Source organism: Triticum urartu, chromosome 3A (genome assembly GCF_056163025.1).
Source record: "Triticum urartu cultivar PI428250 chromosome 3A, HENAU_Tu73, whole genome shotgun sequence".
NCBI classification, from domain to species: domain Eukaryota; kingdom Viridiplantae; phylum Streptophyta; class Magnoliopsida; order Poales; family Poaceae; genus Triticum; species Triticum urartu.
Genome location: NC_141875.1, coordinates 470,467,264 through 470,471,111, shown reverse-complemented (window position 1 = coordinate 470,471,111; position 3,848 = coordinate 470,467,264).

Below are 3,848 nucleotides of genomic sequence, written 5' to 3'. Positions count from 1 at the left end.
CAAACCTGTTTGCCATGTATCACACACATCTTGTTAAGTTGAGCCGTTTCTGTTCTCATGTCTCAACGCAAATAGTTCATCTAAGTGAACCGCATGCCGTATATCACACACAACTTTGATCTGGCTGACTATTTCTTTTGTGTTGCCTAATCACAAACAGTTCATCCGAGTGAACCGTATGTTGTGTATCGCACACGCCTCCATCTGGCTGCCTGTTTATTTTGTTCCTCCTCATCGCAAACAGTTCATTGAACTGAACCGTATGCCCTTCATCGCACACGCAACTAAAACTTGAACCATGTTTGATGCATCTGTCATCGCAAACGTTTTACACATTTCTGACGGTTTTCATACAACACCCGTTTGCGATTATGGCATCGCACATAGTTTCTCGAAGGGTCTCTGATTGTAGTGTCGCGTTAGCAACATCCTGCAGTAGTGAATGCATATAAATTGGTTGAAAAATAAAATCTTTGGTCCTTTGGTGCATGCTTAGGTCCCATGCAAGAAATGGGAATGAATGTCAAACACCCTGCCACCGTCACTCGGCCGCAAACATTGAGATACCTCGTTTTTTAAATTCTAGTAAATCCAAAACTCGTCTGAAATTCATGAAACTTGGCTTGCTATCATGGAGGGGCATCAACATGCCGTGGTAAAGTTTTTGTCCCATTTGGGGCAGGTTTGGGTATATGCTTCTCACAAACCAGAGATTCTCACAACAAGCATGATGGTTTCAGATAGAACACCTGTATGCAAAGTGAGAGCAGGATTTGTGCATCTCTTGAACACAAATGGTTCTTTTGGATGACCCGTGTGAATCACTAGCGAGGTGGCGCAGTACTATTCGATTTGACAGCGGGCGGCGCAGTTCCAGATACGGCTTTAATGCAAACGAGGGAGAGGGTAGTTGTCGTGGTTCTAACTCTGACAGTGATGTAGGGGGGTGAGTATGGAGAGGCGAGATCCTAGCTATTGGGAAGTTGTTACACGCGAGGTTTACGAGTTCAGGCCCTTCTCGGAGGAAGTAATAGCCCTACGTCTCGAAGCCCGGAGGCGGTCGACTGGATTATGCGTGTATAGATTACAGGGGTGCGAACCCTTCCTACTGAGGAGGGGGGTGGCTTATATAGAGTTCGCCGACCCCCTCCTGCCCTCAGTAATGCAGGGTTTTAAAGTACATTTAAGATGGGGCGTTACTGGTAACGCCTCTAATAAAGTGTTGTAATGACCATGAAGACTACTTAGCAGCTGACCGTTTGCCTACGGAGTGACTGTAGATCTCCTGGCAGTCGAGTGAATAGCTTCATGGTCGAGTGGTAGCTTCTTGGTCGAGTGGTAGCTTCTTGGTCGAGCGTATTGAACCCGTCGAGTGAAGTACCTTCAAGCTGATTGATGGGTGATTTCTTCTAGGGATGTCCTTGGGTAGGACTCTTTGGGACGGGTCCGTGCTCCTACCCCAGGTACATAGCTTCATCATTAGCCCCCGAATGGATCGAGGTTAGAGTGGGGGAAGAGTTGGGGATCCTTTCCGACCGGTTCTTCGAGGTTGTAAGAGTGCCTCGCTTAGGGTCAGTTGTCGCGGACGACGTCACCAACCTCTTTCAGTCGCCTTGATCCATTCCAGGCCCTTCGTCGACTGAATATCCTTGATTGCGACATGCCGAGTGTTGGTATGAGCGGGATACTCTATTTTTGGCAAGCGGTTCTGCGGCCCACGGATCTCACGGGATTTGGATTTTGGGAAGCGCGCGGGACGGGAGTAGCCGCAGTAATCGGAAGTGAAAAAGCGGAAACTCCTCGATCCTCGCGTCGCCTTTTTCGCCACGTACTGCGCGCGCGTCTGTTGCGGGATTTGACCGGGCTGCATGGGCCTACCGGTCAGTCACTCGGGAGCAGCCCCTTATAAGTTGCCGGCTCGGGGTTTCCAAGCCGCGCGCTTCTCTTCTGCTTCCTTCTTTCTTTCTTCCTCTCTCCCTTCGCCAGCTCTCCTGCGACCCTCGGCCGTACCCTAGCGCCGTTAGCCCGTGCGAGACCTCGCCGGTGACAATGGTGAAGGGCAAGACCACTGCTTTGGAGCGCGCGAAGAAGGCGGCGGCGGCGGGGAAAGGAAAGAAGTCTTCGCGAGGTGGATCTTCCTCCCGGACCACCCTGCCCAAGGGTTGGATTCAGGGCGATTGGATGCCATCGGTGCTCCGGCAGGAAGATCTCGACGACATGGTCGAGGGAGGAGCCATTCCCCACGAGGCCGCGCGTCTCCCGGGGAGGGAGATTGAGCCGCAACCCCGCGACGGTGAGTGCGTGCTCCTCGCCACCCACATCGACCGAGGGTTTTCTCTGCCTCCCCATCCATTCTTCCGGAGCTTCTTGAATTTCTTCAGAGCGCAGCTCCATCACTTTACCCCCAATTCCATAGTCTACCTTGCCGCGTTCATTTCCATGTGTGAGGCCTTCCTGGGTTGCTGTCCGCATTGGGGGCTTTTCAAGCATATCTTTACTTGCCGCTCCCAGTCGGTGAAGAAGGCCAAGTCGAGTGACGAGAAGACGCAAGTCATCCAGTTGTGCGGGGGTCTGGCGATCCAGACAAGGGGGAAGAGCTGTTTCCCCTCTATCACCTTCCCGGAGTCGGTCCGCGGCTGGCAGTCGACCTGGTTCTACTGCCAGGACCAGGCGACCCCCAGGCAGTCGACCGGTCTTCCTCCTTTTTCACTCGACCGAGCCGAGAAGCCTATCTCTCTGAAGGTCACGCCGGAGGAAAGTGCCCAAGTCAAGGTATTGGCGGGTCGAGTGGTTGAACTTGTCCGTGAGGGGGTGACTGGGATGGACCTGTTAGAGGTCTTTCTCCAGAGGCGCATCCAACCGCTCCAGGCGCGAGACCATCCGATGTGGCTGTATTCTGGCCTTGACGACACCACTCGGATCCACCCGGAGGAGGTCACCGATGAGATGCTGGAGGGGTGGCTGTCAAGCATCACGGGGAACAAAGACAACCCCCGAGGAGCCAGAAGGGTGATTCCACTCGACAACTCATATGAAGTGGATCAGGTATGTCTTTGTGTCGGACATCTGGCCTTCTGTATTAGTCTTCTTTGTGTAAGTCGACTGACTTTTGTCCTGTCCGTTGTCCTCCAGGCTACCACTGAGATGTACTCGACGCCCAACGGGGCACAAGGGCCGACCGAGGAAGGTGAGGGGAGCGGAGGCGAGAGCGGGGATGACCAGGTCGAGTGGGAGTCCGACGGTGAGGGAGAGGAGGGCGACGACATCTTCTCCAGTGAGGAGGAGGAGGAGGCTGAACCCTCCCGCCCGGAGGGACGGTCCAAGCTCGCCCACGATCCAGCGTAGGAACGTGGCAAGGCGGCCGCTCCTGTTGGGCAGTCGTCGAAACGCCCTTGGACTTCTTCTCCTCCGCCGACCGGGAAGGCTCCCAAGCACCCACGAACGGCGCCATCTAAGCCGCCCAAGGCCTTGCCCAAAATGAAGATAGCTGTTCCCACCATTTCGGGGTAACAACAACACTTGCTTTCCTTTGTCGACTGTGGACGGATCCTTGGTCGATTCACTGGGCCAACTGACTAACTTTTGAGGTTTGCAGTGGTGCAACTTCTGAGATCTCCGCCAGGAACGACGACCAAGAGATGGAGGACGCTGTCACCTCCAACCCTGGTACGATCACTGCCGTCCTGTTTACGAGTCGACTGAAGCGTTGGTCGATTGAATGTTTTCCTTGCAGCTCCTCCTCATGTTATCGACCTCCCGGACGACGACAACAACACACCACTGAGGGTGAAGAGGAAGAAGAAGGTGTTGGATGGCAAGGCTCCGCAATCCACTCCCGCGCCTGAGGC